This window comes from Gallus gallus, chromosome 2 (assembly GCF_016699485.2).
Source record: "Gallus gallus isolate bGalGal1 chromosome 2, bGalGal1.mat.broiler.GRCg7b, whole genome shotgun sequence".
Classification (NCBI taxonomy): Eukaryota; Metazoa; Chordata; class Aves; order Galliformes; family Phasianidae; genus Gallus; species Gallus gallus.
The window spans coordinates 111,524,167-111,540,412 of record NC_052533.1 but is presented as its reverse complement, the minus strand read 5'-3'; the positions used below and the strand labels follow the sequence as shown (position 1 = coordinate 111,540,412).

Here is a 16,246-nt window from a genome sequence, read left to right as displayed (position 1 = left end):
TGACCGCCATGCCCCAGACTCCCACTCACTCAAATGCCTTTATTCCAAGGCAGCTTTCAAACATGGCTCAGCAATCTCAACCTCAGAACAAAGATAAAAAAGGATACATCAAAAACTGCTAAGATGAACTGTAACATCTGCTTGCAAAAAGTGTATTGGGCTTGACTTGTTCACAGTCTTCCCTCAGCACTGATTTTTGTGGGTAATGGCAATGCAGTATGCTTACCTCTATACTACTAAAACATTTCATGGGATGCCACATGGGAAATTATCACTTCAGCTACAGATGATGCTTACAGAAGTAGGAGAAAGAGCAGCAGAAGTAATTCATAAACACAACCAAAAATATTGCTAGGCAGGACAGGTTGAGAAATTATTTTGAAAAAGAAAAGTCTCACATCAAGAGAATTACACTGCTTTGAGTCCTTTTCCATATTTTTTAAGAGGCCTTGCTATAAGTTACAAGAGTGCACTGGTGAGACTTTCTGATGGCACCAAGCTCCAAGAAATCAAGAAGGTGGAGGAGAACTGAAATGTCACACCAGAAGAATCAGGTGAATTTGTGAGTTATAGAAGCAGAATGGAAGCAATTGCCGCAGCATGAAGTGCAATGTCAGGCACTTACTTTCACAACAGTCATCAAAAACTCTGCTAAAAATGGTATTCACCAGCTGGAAACATGAAAGGAATAAAAAGCACGCACATGTCAGTCTCAGATGACTGTAAAGCTTCATTTACGATACCATCTGTGATGGAGGTCTTGGGCAAAGGCTATTCCAGGAGAAAAGTAATATAAGCCACCAACTTTTGTTAAGCTGGAGATACACTACCTTTTTCTTTTTTTCTCCCCTCCTTCTCAGAAACATAGTTAAAAGAACAGCAAGACATTTAAACCGGGAACAGCTGAAAATAGAAAACATCAGAATTTTTAAGCCAACTACTCCAATATCGCCCTGGAGATATTTCAGCAGAGCAGAATATGACAGCTTGCACCTTTTAGAGGTGCACTCTGAATGAATATCGTCAAAGAAAATGAGGTTTATCCACCAGCAGCTCCCCTTTTAACCATCAGAGATACAATCAATCAAAACACAGACTGAAGCAGACAACTGCCCATTCTGCGGAACAAGACTTTTTTCTGCTCATAGACATCCACCAGCCAGACTCGATCACACAAGTAATACATTACTGGCTATAGTGCAGGTAGCAGGTAAGATGAGTGCACACCAATAAAATGATGCCTCAATACTCTACTGCATAGAAGTACTCATGTTTTTTTGTATCACGTAGTACAGCGCCAGCACAGTGCAAGAAAAGCTTGTGCCAGTAGAGGGAGGCAGCTGCTCTCCAGGACACACATCCTCACACTCCCCAGTGCACAGTAGGAAGGCAACGGGTTTGTTTTTATGGAAGTGAACTCACCCCTCAGCCATTGTGTAAATGTGGCTTTAAATCAGGCTGTAATTAGATTTTGCCGTATTTAACAAAACCTCTCTTTCGTTGCTCCTCTCTTCCAATGTTAGACAGGAAATACATGCATTCGTGAAGGAAAAAAGGGAAAGAGTTTATGGCTCTTCCCTGAGTACATTCTGGCACACGTGAAAAACTCAGTAGAAAACATACAACAGTGAACTTAACAGGACACTCAGTCTTCACATTACGCACACACACACAAAGACCTCTCACAGTGGTCCACTCTTAAATGTTAAGCTTCCTTTTATCATTGTTCTCCTTCATCACATTAACCTCCTGAAAAAATACTAGCAGTCCAACACTTGGAGTCTAGCTTTTCTTCGTGAATTTAATTTACTTGGCAGAAAACATAAGTGCTAAAACTCAGGCACAATAAGACTGCCACGTATTCATTTTAGGATGGAACTTTTCTTCCCTTCTTATTTTAACTATTTTGGTCACAGTACTCTTGTTCTTAACCAGTTTTATTTCCATCAGTCTTTCTAGAGACTGATACCTCTAAAATTTAACTACTCTAAATTAAATCCACATTACTGCAATGCACGTTGCACAAGCTGATTTTATTTCATTGGTTGGAGTTCCTTATAGTCTCAATTGTGTATTTCCACTGCACTTTAAGTAAGTGCATAGCAAATGAAACAGAGTTTGCTCTGAATAATGAATGGTTTTGACAGTCATCTCCAAAGCTCGCAAAAGAGTTTATGGTGGTGGTGGCAGCAGTGGATACAATGGGGAACTGCTGCAAGGAAGCCAAGAGGACGTGCCCAAGGCCATGAAGCAAGTTAGCTGCTGATCTAAGAACAAAAAGTTTCTTCTCCTAATCTAGACTTCAGCTACCCAGGAATGCTCCTTTTCCAATTGAGTCAAAACCTTCTGATAACTATATGGTCTTACCAAGGTTTCAGATTCCTTAGAAGAAAAGGAAAGATACCAAATATTAGTCACTTACTTCTATGCACACAATCACTGCTTAGGATTTATTTACAGGAGTTGATCAATTTTAGGGCAGCTAGAAAAGCATGTTTCTAATACCTAATTCTCTACTTATCTTCTATTATGCTGCACATTTTAAGAAAGCTAAGGCTGGTTTAGAGAACTCAAATAACTTCATTCTAAAGACAAAAATTCTCCTCTTGCATCTTATTTTGAAAAACGCTGCGGGTAGAGCATCACAATAGTTTTCCTGTCTAAACAAAACGAGGCTTGGAGAAAGCACTTAAAATGATTGAGGGTATGGAGATAACATGACAAGAGTCTAAAAATAGAAGGGACAAGGCAAAAAGCTGTACTCAATTATTAAACATACATATTTGCATTTAAATCTGCATGACTGTGTTTTAAAGCAACCTACAAACTAACTGTGGAGATCTTTGAACAGGAAGTTGGTAAAACCAAGATTTTGGCACGATTCAAAACAGTAGATTTTCATACAGCAGTTACATTACTGAATGCAAATGATTACAGAACAGATTAAATTGATTGAAGTTTAATCTCAAAATGGAAAAGGAAAACTTTGGATCAAGGTAAATATTAGAAGTAGATTATCTTTCCACACCTGAAGGAGAACTCCTACATTTGTTTCTGAAATACCTGACAATAGCTCTTCCAGGAGGCAAGATTATAAAGTTTGCTTCAGTCTCCATCCAAACTTACAATTCAAACAAAGTCTACTCAATGCACAGTAATTCTTCTGAAGCTACAAATGAGCTAAGCAAAATACCACAAGTACTTAGGATACTAATCCTTGCTTTAATTCTACTTACATAAAACATTTCAAAATGAAACATGCCACATTAATGAAACTAAGTTTGCCATTACCAAAAGACTAGGCGGACACATTTTCACCTTCTCTGACCTGTAAAAACCAAAGAGCCTTTTTTTTTTTCCCCTGGAAGTCTGGAAATTGGCACAACAGGGCAATAATCCACAACTGCATGAAACACTATTAATATTACTGTCTACCAAGCCAACAGTACAGAAAAAAAAAAAACCTGGGGAGAAATCCAATAAGGCACCTAGCCAGTAGTACGGGGCCATAATAAGGAAAGGCAAGTTTCCATACTAACTCCTAAAGTGGAAGCATACAGTAGGATTAGCCTTATCTTATTTAAGTTTCTTAACAAGTCTGCATCCTCCAGACAGTGTTCTGTTTCCAGTAGGACTCAAAACTCCACTCTTTAAATGAAGCAGCAATAGCTTTGCTTGGCAGAGTTAGAAGCATGAGAACATCAACAGGCAGAATGGTTGAATCAGGTTTGACTTAAAGAAGAAAAATAAAATTTCAGGCTAGATAAAAATAAGACAAATATACTCAAAGCAGCTTAAAGACTACCATTTTTAGGTCACGCCTTGTACTTTTGCCAGCTTTTCAATTCATACGTAGGAAGGTAAGATTATAAAGTGACTTCCAACGTGGCATTTCAATTCAGATTATTCTCTACATAATAATTACTGTCTTTCTTCTCAACGCTTACATACTGCTTTGCTAGTCTGAGGATGTTCTTCGTATTTATCCATTTCTGAGAAGGTTTTTTAATCCCTTCGAAGTACGAAAGTCCTAAATAGAGCTAATCTCATGCTCCATGAACTTTAGTGCAAATGCTGCAAGCATTTCTGTTTTTCTTAACAACTTCATTTTAGTGTTTATATGGGAATACAGAGCTACTACTATAACCAAGCAAAGCAAATACGCTGCAGTAAATGTAAACTTTATTCAAAGTGTAGCTTTAAAAGCATTATGGCATATTTCAGCCCAGACTGCCAGTGACAGACCTTTCATGTCAACAAGAATTTTAGAACAGTCAGACCAGAACCCACAGGCAGTACGTTTTGTCCACAAAGTGTCAACCTGTTTGCTGAAGCCAACTGCATTTCAATTCCAGATGGAAACCATCTGAGTAGAAATGGTGTTGAATATTGGGAAAATCTAACCCCCCCCACCCCCCAAACAGAAAGGCAGGATGGCTCATCCTTCTAAAGGTTCACGTATTGCTCCCTATAGCTCTGCCTTTCAGAGAGTAGAGGTAGGCAGCCCGTCTGATGATTTGGTATTCTTTATCATGAGATAAAATACGCAGAAAGATGTCAAGGAGAACTTTATGACTGTACAAACACCAAAGACCCAACTTTGCCACTGAGATCAAATGAAGCTCATACTGAAACATGTTATTTATCTAATGGAAGCTTTTCAGAAAACAACTTCCAAAATTTTTTGGTAATACTTAATATCCAAAAATCTCTTTATTATGTCTACACAAGCAGATACTAGATGTAAACTGTCCTTATGTTTATCCAAAACATAATAGCCACGCTGTCTCAGCATGCTCATCCACACTACTACCAAAAAAGCACTGTCATAGCAAAAGATACATTTAACTCATCTTAAATATTCAGTATTTATACCAGAATTACTTTTTTTCCCCCCCAAAAAGGTAGATTTTTAAAAAATATAACTTCAAATTGTACTCAAATTCAGGACTGCAGATCTGATACATTCATCTTGATAAGTAAAATCATTAGAAATTATTTGTATTCATGTACTTCTATATCACATCTCAAATGGTAGCCTTTTCAAAGAAAAAAAACAATCAGCAACGTTACTGCTCATCTTAATTGCATTCATCATCATCTTCTTCATCTCAATAAAAAAGAAAAATTCAAACAGCTCCAACCTAAGACTCTCGTACAACTCACATCTCCATCTTCCTCTCTCCTAGCATGCACCGAGCAAGAAGGACCTTGAGCCTACCTGTCATCTATAGCTGCTCTAGGGAAGGTCTACATAACAACCACGTTTGAGTCCTCTGCAGCATCTTCTCATGCCATTTACTCATGATGAAATTGTTAGGTATATGGGAGACAAAAATGGTTAGAGATGAAAGAAACCTGGATCAAAGTTACTACAGAAACGTGATTAGAAATAAGGGGGAAAAGGATAGAAAGCAAGTATCTAGTTCTGATTTTCCTTCTGGCAATCAACACGACCACACGGAGCACCACCAAGGGACTCCATAGGTAATACAGACACGACCTGGAGAAAGCAGTATCAGAAGCCCTGTTGTAAGTGCTATTTTAGAAGAGAACTCCTGCCAGAAATAAAATGCTTAAGGAAGACTGAAACTCCATTATGGAGGAAAATAAGAGGCTGTTGATGTTTCTTTCTATAGTAAAGGGTTTCAATAGCCAAAGCAGACTTACTAGGGGCAGAGAGGAACAGGAAAGGAAATAAAGGCATAAAAGTTAGTTACTATGAAACTTCTCACTGTTTAACTTCTTTAGGAAAAAAATAATTCTATTGTAAGAACATTTTTAGACCGAGCAAAAAGCAACACTCATTTTGTCTCTTCTAGATGAAGTAAGTAAATACAAAAAAAAAAAAAAAAAGAAAGAGCAGTCAATGATCAAAGCTTTTTCTGTACAAAGTAGAAAATTATGTTAGTCCTTAGCACTCAGTTTGAATGGAGGGCTGTTTTGTGTTCTTGAGGAAAAAGATCTCACTAAAAGTCATGCCTAGCATGTACACAGAGCTGTACTTTAACTCAGGAAATGCAAAGAAAAAACCCTAAACAATTTGAAAAAAAATCATAAGCAGATTGCTATTTTGAAACTCCAATCTAGTATTAATGGCAGTAGAGAAAAAGCTATGAATAAAACCCAACACCATAATATCTCAGATACAGCAATGCCTGGATAAATCAAAGTCATCAGCTTGGGTTTGTGGTGCAGAAGTTTATAGTTGAACGCAGCTGGATCACAGTCAGCTTGCCAGCTCCCAGTACAGCACCTCCAAGCTGTATTGATTTCTGGAGAAGAAAAGGCCCCATAAATCTGCTCGAACAGCATTGCGTCATCCCTCTGGTTGGCTTCAAGAAGCAAATTAAATGTTTTCCATTAGTATGGTAAAGAAGCTATACAATTTTGTTTTTATTTCGAATACAGGCTCAAGTTACGGAACACTTGAGCTAACTCTGTGGCCAGGACTACATGTTTCGCGTTTGTAAAGCCAGCAATTCATGCTTATGGAAAACCAGATGTGTATACTGCACAGTTCCCAGGACCACGGATTATTTTGAAATATGTCGTCGTTGATTAAAAAGGAGAACCCGCTTCTCACTAAGCCATGGAATACACTGAAGGAAAAACAACATGCTCCTACAGGATTGCTGGAGAACAAAGAGGTGGGAACAAAAAAAAAAACAAGGAAAAACCAGCAGTGCTGTAGTGCAACAAACAGCAACAGCTCTGAGAAGCATAAGTAGAATATTACTTGAGGCAACAAGAACTCCTTAATCAATTATTCATATCATTGACACCAATTGTTACAGCTGCATCAATGAAAAAAATCTAGGGCAAATAGAAAACCTTCACAGCTAGAAAGTGCCCTTGATTTTCACCAGAACATTTGGCTGCCTCCTATCATATGTTTCTGGTTAGCAACACAGCCCTCCAACAAAGGGAAAAAAGAGGCAGAAAGATGCAGAACAAACTGATTTCCTAGAAGTGGTAACAGCGTTCAAGGCTGCATTTCAATCCATGCATAGTGTAACACCAAAAGCTTAGGGCACCTTGCATTTCTGTACGTGAATCACCACCACCACCCCATTTAAGGGCATCAGTGCACACTAAAGATTATGCAAATACCTCCTAGGAAGTCCTTATGCTCTCACTGCGTACAACAGCACTTCTTATATAACGTTCAAAAGAAATACTGCATTTTTTTCATGGTTATCACAGCTTGTATTGTTTCATGCAGTCCTAATAAAGGGAAACATTAAAGAGATAAGTATTTCATGATTTTCACTCTCCCATTTGAAATCACTGTACAGTTGTCAGTTTTTGTGCTCTGCCAAGGTTTCAATACAGTATCCTCAGTTGTTCAAGATGACCTTGCTGGCAGACAGAAGAAACTCAGTGAAACTGAATTTAATGATGTGAGAAGCAGAGAGAAAGGGAATGGCATACGGAGGGGGCTCTGTGGGCCTCCCTTGCTTGGTGGTCTTACTGCCAAGCACATATAGCAGATCTCAGGAGGGAAGGTTATGGGGTGAAATGCTGACTGTACAGATGGGAAAACTCTAACTGATTTTGATTTTACTCCACTAATGTTAGGACAATGAACTTTGGTCTAGTTCAGTGCCCTGCTTTCAGAGAAAGATCAATGAAGGACTAACAAGAAAAATCTGCTATTCTTCTTGGACAAATTAAGGAATATTTATTTACAGAACCTTCAATCTTGAAAGTTAACACCTTGCAAAAGCTATTTTAAAATCACAGAAGTTGGAAGAACTTTAGAAGGACCTAAGTTTAATCTTAAACTGTAGAAAATACTGTTTCCATTACTACTTTTTTCCCCAAAACCAACCATCTACACAAAGTTCAATTAATCTTGTTGGTATAAGGAACAGAGGGCATACATCACCACCACATTCAAAATCCTGTCCTTCTAATAAAATCATAGTATAATCAAAATCCCAAAGTAGTATTGACAAGTTTAACGAAGTTCTCGGGGTCATATTTTGTCTTCCTCCACCAGTGTTTGCCCCTTATATGCATGAACGATTTCTGGACGATCAAATGAAGATAACTTTAGCGCTGGTAAACAGAAATTCAGCATACACAAACCTCACTCTCCTCCTGTTGCTGCAGACATCCAAAAGTGCTTCCATAACTTGGGGCCACTCTAAGTTCCAAATGCAGAAATTAAAAGGGAACTTATTTCTAAAAATACAGCACACTGTTGAGCTCTCAAAGTGAGCTTCCTTGTCAACATAGAACCACAGACACATCTTCCTACCAATATTATAAGGAATTACTTCTGGCTCTGACCTACAATCCAGTATGTTGTTGTTTTTGCAATCCACATATGAATGAAAACGCTCAGAGAATCATTGGGCGGGGGGAAGAGGATGGAAATTCTTATCTTGAAAATCGTATCAGCCACTTCAGTTTGGTAGAAAAATGATCTCTTTACCTTGATGTAAAACTTCTGAGCTCCTGCTATGTCTGCTTGACTTGTTTGAAGGTCTTCACCTGTAGTAAAGGTCTCCAGAGGGAGGCTGGTCTCTTCTCCCCGGAACTCCCAGAACTCCTTGCAGCACTGCCTGGAGACAGAGCAACAGGGAAGGCATTTAGCTTCGTGCTCATGTGTTATGCCATGTGTCATCAAAGTCAGTTTGCAGGGCCTGAAAAGAGGTGACTAGTGATACTGGATGAGCATTCAGTCAGCAGTAGTTGTCCTGTATCATTTATGAGTCCCAAGAGCAGAGTTTTGAAGCTCTACAATTTAACAGGCAACCTACAGTTATAAATCCTTGGTTTCTCAAGCCATCATTTTTCTGCACTGAAACTGCTCAGCGACATGCTTCAGGAATGCTTCACAGCAACAGGCACAAGCAGAGAGACATCTTCAAGGCACTCTCTGAGTGCTGTGTTACAGCAAGCAAAGAATCCAGCCCAGTTCCCATCTTACCTCCTTGAGCAGGGCCTCCTCCCAGCTGATAGAACAGCCCTTATTAAATATATGCTCCACAGCACTCTATTTCACTCAGAAAAAAAAAAAAAGAATGACAAAACCCTCCAACTCTACCATTAGAAGGTAAGGGTTACAAAAAGACTGGCTTCTTCAAATGAACATCTACTATAAGCTGTTTCTTACATGCAAAATAGCCATTTACAGAGATATGATCTAAATCTCTCTTTAAGTTGATGTATTTTTTCTCAACGTGTCACTTGAGGTGAGATCAGCTCTAACCATAACGTAGTAAAAGAGAAGTCCTAAAGCATCTGAGTTTTCTGGGGCTTGGTTGTACTTCACAGTTATGTGCTCAGGGACTCCTGCTGGCACAAGACCTTCTTTTAATCAAGCATTTCAGAGCAACTTCAAATGGTATTAATTTTCCAATCATTGTTACTGATTCAAGAAACAGGCTACAGATACGGTGAAACACAGAATTCCCTCCCTAAAAATCCCAAAACTATTGAAGCAGAAGTTGAAGGAAACAGTTGCCTAACACAGTCAATACACAGAAGAAGCAGCAATACTTGCCAGGTATCAAAGGTTTCCAAAGGCCAACCTTTAGAGAAATCGGCCTGAGTCTGGGTTTCAATGTTCTTAAACCTAAGATGAGAAGCTCATTTGCTTGCAGATACATCTGCATTGGGCGGGTGGATAGGACCAACAACAGCTTGCCTTGAATATCTGCTACCACTGAAACAGCGATACAACAGAACCAAGCAGAAACAGAGGAGATTCAGGGACAGACAGATGGACACCTTCTTTTAAGTGCTTTCAAATATGCGCATGTAGTGAATCTCTTCCAGCCACCTTCTTGACCAACAGCTCAAGCAAGCTCCTATACACATACTTTTGCCTCCAAGCTGAGTGACAATTATTAGACTTATCAATTGGTCTTGGCAGGACGTAAGACACCTCAGAAATTCCTAGAAATCACTGCTTAAAATAAAACAGTGACAAAATTCTAAAGGAAAAAGCTCTGCCTTGTTTTGAAAACATTCAGCTTCACAGATGAATTCCCCCATTTCTGCTCTGCTGAAATCAGAGCTCCTTGCTTTCTGCTTCTCTGGGAAGAATAAGTCACTGTGTTACAAGTCTGCAAGAAACACGGGTTTTAGCTCCCAAATGTACATCTAGTGCTAGCAATGCTACAGCCTCCTACAGGAAATACACATCTGAGCTTAACACATTCATTTTTAAAGAAGAAAGCATGGTATGAGTGCACACATGCATAAACAAATACATAAAGTATCTGCACAGTTATCAGTCAGCAGCTCCTGAGATACTCAGAATTTCACTTAGGAATATTTTTATGCATATTTATGTGTTTTATATATATAGACTACATCTCAAGTTTCAGCCTTTAGCCAACAAGCTGGAGCCTTTTATGACACATGCTGTTTCCTGCTTCACTGTCCAATATAAACAAGTCTTTGGAGTTCTTTTCGAAAAGACTTTTTGTCCTCATGTGCTATGCTCCTCTCTTCTTTCATTCTCCTGCTAAGCATGTGAAATCAAAGTTGCAGTACTTAGAAAAATACACGTCTGAAGGAAGAGAAGCCAAACCTAAATCAGAAGGATTCATAAATGAATGAATGGACTTCTTATTTTAACAATCCCAAAGGCACCCACTTAAACCTTCAAACCTCACTTGAGTTTACCCTGAGGTTTCTATAATCCAAAATAAAGTCCTTAAAAATGTAGGTTTTCTTGACAAAGAAATAAGCTGATCTGGGAACTGAGCAGCAGGTGATTAAACATTTGATAACTCGACTCTTTGATTAGGTGTTACCTTAATCACTGTCACTGGGGAGAAACTGAAGTCAGGAAATCAAAACTAGATGGCTGGAAGGATCTTGCTACTCACATGAATAGGATTCACTTCATATGCCGGAAGAGATACGAGTTGCTTTCTGCACCCAAACAGAACACAGATCCTTGAGAGAATAACGTTACTTAACAATGTAGACAAGGTAAAGGAAACCTCATCTGTACACGTAGCTAGAAAGAAGGAAATATTTGCCAGTGGGCATTATGCCAGAAAGATTTAGCCTGTTTAAAACATACCCTAAATCTTCACAGGCAGGAGAGCTGAGTCACTGTTCTTTGTATCTCTGGAGGTTTAGGGAAAAAAGCTCAGTTCAGACATCATTTTGGAGTTGTAGCCAATTCAGAGAACATAATTTTCAGAAGCATTAGTTAGTGGAGTTTAGTTAGGAAATGGCCGTATCCACTCATTCTGGCAGTTTCTACAAATGTGTTTGGTTGTTTTTTTTAATGAAAACACAATAAAACAAAATTAATTCACTCACCTATTTGGCATTAAACTACTGAGAAGATGGAGGAGTCAAACTAAAGAAACCCCAAACAATCAGAAGTCTTCTTTCCCACAAGTGATGTTAACACATTCTTATTTCACGTACTATAGTATTACTTTAACCTAACTATGCTGAATACACACAGAACTGTCTTGAACATAGAAGCTTTTACTTCTGAGTTGAGGACCTTGACTTTTATATTTTCTAACATTATACACAGCTGGAAACAATTTACTTCATTGACACCCACGAACACTGAGTTTCATCCCAAAGAAAGACACCTGCAAGAAGCTAAGAGCCTTATTCTCCACAGGAAGTCTGATGAAAATATTCCTATTGCTCTGGAGCAAGAGTTGCGTGAACCAGAAGGCAGCAACTTCTTCACAAGCCTAAAGAGCTTCACTATCAATACACTGGGAGCTGCAAGCACTTCATCACAAGGCTTCAGATGAGTGCAGCTATACAGCCACAGCATACTGCCAGGGAAAGTTACAGTATACCTACAGAAGCAGAAGGTACATTAATCTCCCAGATGTTAATTACAATGTCAGAAAGCTTAAGTGAGAAGCAGATTACCAAGTCCAGCACACTAATTTTTTGTTTGATGGTCTGTATTTGTTTGGGTTTTTTTTATCATACATACACACAGAAGAGGCAAAAAACAGAGTTTAGTTTAAACCATGTTAATTTCCTACCCACGTTCTCAGATATCCTCTTTCCTAGTCTCCAAGAGGGCTTCATTTAGGACTTGGAGTTCCAGAATAAGCATTCTGTGTCCATGGAAATGCATCAGGTGCAGACAAGCTGACATTTTATGACATGCACCATTTATCAAGAAAGGAATCAGAACAGAGTCCTTAACACAATCATAAGACTGCTTATAAAATTACAGATTCTGACCTTCCAGACTTCCTCTCTGGAATTCCTTTAAAGTTAACTTCTTATAAAGTAAAAGGAAAAATACACATTTATTCTAAGAACCTTTTAATGAAAGTCTAGCATTTTCCTGGAATGAATCACAAACAGTCGTGAAAATCTAATAGAAGAGAAAAGCATACAGAAAAACAGGTTTGCTGACTGACGTATTGCCCAGCTCCACAGGGTGGGGGTTTTTCCCCCACCTGGAATTAAAAAAAAAACGAATGAAAATGAGTACAGACATTATAAAAGAAGTAATTAGGGTTCTTAATTATCAGTGGGCAGCCCAGTAAAACAGAGCCCCTCCAAATGTGTAAAAATGTGGTATCCTTTGTGGAAGAAATTGCTTTGGATGGCAGTGGAAGAAGATGGCAGAGAACATTACTCACAGGGAGGATACAACACTGGAGCCAAGCATCCATGCAGAGGACCGGGCTGCAGGGCTCTCTTCAATTTGAATATTCACCTCTAGTCAAGAGGCTCATAAGAAGAAAGTGCTTGTATTTGTGAATGCACCTGGGTTTGGTGATGATAGGTGAGCTGGAAGCACAAAGGAAGGGTGTGAAGTAGTAAGGAAACATAAGGATATATACTAAGTGCCCTTTTAATATGTGTTTATTTTTATACATAAAATTAAATGAGGAACAAGTATAATGACAGTTCAAGTGACAACGGAAGATAGGCTTAAGTAGTGGACATGTATACCAAACACCAGAAAATTCATTCAGAACAACTGATTTCTTACTTCCTCCTTTTGAAAGGAAACAAAAACATCACACTGCCTCATAAACATTACTGAGAACCACAAAATACAAAAAATAGAATTTGAAATTAAGGCAAAAGAAGACTCTCTTTAGAGTTTCTACTGATTTCTCCATAGTTTTAGTTATAGTCTTCTAAAAAGGGTAAGACAGATGCAACAAAGTGATTAAAAGTGACTCATTCAGAGATCCTAACATGCATGCCAATTTGATTCCTGATTCAAGAGGTCTTGCAAATGGCCTGAGACTGGGACACAGCCGCCACAATTTCTGTTTTTAAGAAACAGTGTACCCTCTGAGTCTGTTGAGGGCTCTGGGGACACACATCATCTTAAAGAGTTAGGTCCAAAATACAGAAGTTTCTGAATTACAGTTTGTGTATAACATCCGAAATAAACCTAATTTTGAATGGTTTTAAATTTTATGCAAGTAGAAGAATGGGAAGGGTGAGCTATATTTCACTGATATTGCTGGATACTTAGCAGTGCATGGCATACATTTCTTAGCGAAGCATTTTTTCCTCCTTTTCTTTTTTAGGCTTGCAATTTAGCTTAATTCATTTTTGATAGTCCCTGTGAAAGCAAAACCACTGTACAGCTCATGAGATGCAAGCAAAGTAATTGGTTTGACTTCAAGACAAACATTAGAGGCAGCCATATGCCATCACCATCTTTGCCTGTTACTTGGGAGAAATCTTAAGACAAGACATTCACGAAAATATACATGAGAGTAATTACATGCAGCGGAAGAGGGAATCAGGTACATTACACTACTCTGTCTGCATTCTCACAAGAAACTTTTCAGAAATTTGTAGCACTTAACAAGTAACGCTGGAACTCTACTAAGCAAAGAGAAGCATACAACAAAAACCATGATCTAAGCGTGAGAAAGATTTTTAGACCATACACCGTAACACTTCTTTCAAGCTTTCAGTAGTGTCACCACTCTGATGTTAAAGCAAATACTCTGGAATGCACCTTCAACAGATTTGGACTCATGACAATGCTTGTTGCAAACCCAACCATACTTGGGGTAGCAGGACTTTTAAGCAAATCCAGAACAAATCAGCTCTTCCCCACTTTGCTATACCCACATAAGATAAGCTGTGCATTGAGGGAAAAACAAACAAACAAACCCCAAACAGTTATGTATTTCAGAAGAAATAAGAAAACTGGTGAGGGAGGTGGTCATCAATTCATTTTTTCATTAAGCATGACTGAAACTTAGATAGATGTTATAGCCAATAAAGGCAAATTTTCTTCTGGCCTGGCAGACTCTACCATTCATACATCTAACACTCACGCTTCCAGTTAAAGAATTTTCATCAGCAAGCTATTAAAACCCAAGAGAAGCAAGAATACAGTTTGATACATATGCCCTTGAGGACAGCAACTTACTTAACCTGCATTATGCCAAAACTACCTATCTCCCTTGCAGTACATCACAACCCAGTAAAGCCCAGATAAGCTTTAAGCCTGGTTAATCAACTATAGTTTTTCTTGGTTGGATGTTTTGCAGTTGGAGAAGATATAGGCAGATGAATTCCGGTTTGGACATCATGCAAGCTAACTATACTAGAATACATGAAACAGCTACACTGACCATGATAGAAAACACTAACCCTACAGTTGGGCTTCAAAAAAATTCACACTCCACCTTGTCAGGAACAAGGACATGCAAAGTTTTGACTTCGGGTCAGGCTACAGGGCCAAGCAATCCCTGTACCACACCCGGCAACTTGTTTTCTTGGGACATCTTACCAAAAGCCTTTCTCAGTGGGCCTCAGGAGCAGAGGTCAGCCCCAGCCTGTGGGCCCCATCCTTAGGAAAATCTAGTAGATGCTCACGCAGGCAGGACTTAAGAACAAGTTGCCAGCTCTGCAGTCAAACTTCTTCAGAGGTATTTAATAGCAATCTTTTCATGATACACATCAGAGTTTTCAAAAGCAGAGTAGGAAAACAACTTGATATATGGATACAATTCTAGCTTAGAAATGAGACATTAGAGTCATTGCTGTTCCTACAAGTAAAAAAAATTATGTAAGATCTCACGATTGCTTTCTTTACAATTAGCTATCAAAATCTGGTTGCTGGTTAAAAGGTATTTTAATTAAAATACAAGATGTTGCTACCCAAAAATTTAGTGCAGTAGTACAGTACTTCCACACGGGAGAGGAAATGGATCCAAGCAACTGCTCTGCTCTAAGCAACGGGAAGTTGGCAAATACGGGCCAGGGGCAAGCAGCCAAACCAACCACTAACGCTTAGAGCGGTATAAATCAACATTCTGAATCAGGCTTTACACTTCCTTTCTAAGGTCTTAAGCTCTAACTGCTTCTTTTATAACGATTTATCAGCCTTCCATCAGATCACTACAGAAAGACATGCAGGAGGCAATAATAGCACGATACTTCCACTTGACCTTGGCTTTGGGCCACTTTTTTGTCAAGTGTCAAATCAAGAATGAGGCTTAAGAGGCTTCTATTGTCACACAATTTGGTAACTCATTAGCGTAAGCTTCTGACGCATTTTATACCTTATAAATGAAAGTATCGACCATTATTTTCCTCCACTGTCCCGTCATACCACCAGATGCAGTGTGAAAAAGCCACAGATGGCCAATAGGGCTTTCCTATGGGGTGCCACATGCATCGTTTCCCACTGACAACTCTTAACAACATTTAACAGCACTGGGGTTATGGATGAATGAAAGAGCATGCAATATTTTTTACAAGTGTTTAAAATAGAACTGAATTCATCAATCACTAAGAAATAGAAGCACTACAGATGCAATAGTTCACAAGACCTCTGCTCAGAGACTGCACAGCAGAGGACACAAAGGAGGAATAAGAATGTATGGGAAGATGCTGTGCACCAGCCCATAAGGTGAGGTCTCTCTTGCTATGAAGAGAAAGGGCAACTGAGAGCCCATGCTACACTGTCACTCATTGGGCAATTACCCAGTTACTCCTTTTTAAATAATAAAGATGGACTATGAAGGTGCACTCCACTGACAGCTGCACTGGTTAACCTTATTTCAAATGATTATATGGCTGAGAAAATAATGCTGGTCATTTGGGATATAAAAAAGATCTCCAAAAATACACACAACATTTTTGTACAGTAAAGTATTTATTTTTTGACAGAGACAACAACTCCTAACAATGGGAACAGTTGGAGATTGATGACTTTAAGATGACAATACATTTTTTGATGATTCCACCAGACTAACAAAATGTCCGTATGGCATTCTCCCTGTAAAGC

At 38.8% G+C, this 16,246-nt stretch overlaps 1 protein-coding gene across 2 annotated transcripts in view; it reads right to left on the bottom strand.

The window, feature by feature from the left end:
- Positions 1-16,246, bottom strand: part of FAM110B (family with sequence similarity 110 member B) — a 103,029-nt gene that overhangs the window by 68,230 nt on the left and 18,553 nt on the right. For both annotated transcript variants that reach the window (XM_046938092.1, XM_004939866.5), the window contains one exon: positions 8,444-8,573. The gene's annotated coding sequence lies outside the window, so the exon portion shown is untranslated. The remainder of the gene's footprint in view (positions 1-8,443; positions 8,574-16,246) is intronic.